This window comes from Plasmopara halstedii, assembly GCF_900000015.1.
Source record: "Plasmopara halstedii genome assembly, contig: Scaffold_292, whole genome shotgun sequence".
Lineage (NCBI taxonomy): Eukaryota > Oomycota > Peronosporomycetes > Peronosporales > Peronosporaceae > Plasmopara > Plasmopara halstedii.
This window is the reverse complement of record NW_020187213.1, coordinates 565,603-566,045: the sequence shown is the minus strand read 5'-3', so window position 1 is coordinate 566,045 and position 443 is coordinate 565,603.

Genomic DNA, 443 nt, shown 5'->3' with positions numbered 1-443 from the left:
TGGGAAGGCGCCGGTGGAAGTGTTCACGGGACTGGAAAGAGAACAAGTCATTGGAGTGGTAATTGTACCGGAGAAGGGGAAGGAGAACACGACAGTGGATATCCAGAGCCTCGAAAAGTATTCTAGCGAGTTAGAAACATTGAGACAGAGTCAGAGTCTGAGGAGTCTACACGATGAGGTGGTTAATGTGAAAGAGCGACGCCGATTGCTCCAGAGTGCGGCAAAGAGGGGGCAAGTGTGCGATGGGTAGGACCTTTTCGCATTGTACAAGAACTCCCCACCAGTTTCCTGATTGAACACTTGCTGACGAAGGAAACGTTTGATGTTCACGCGGTCTGACTAAAACATTACGCGGATGACATGCTCAGTGTGACAGAGGAGCCAAAGCACTACGTGTCACTTCAAGGGATCAACTTGGGGGCGAGAGCTGTGAATGGAGGGCA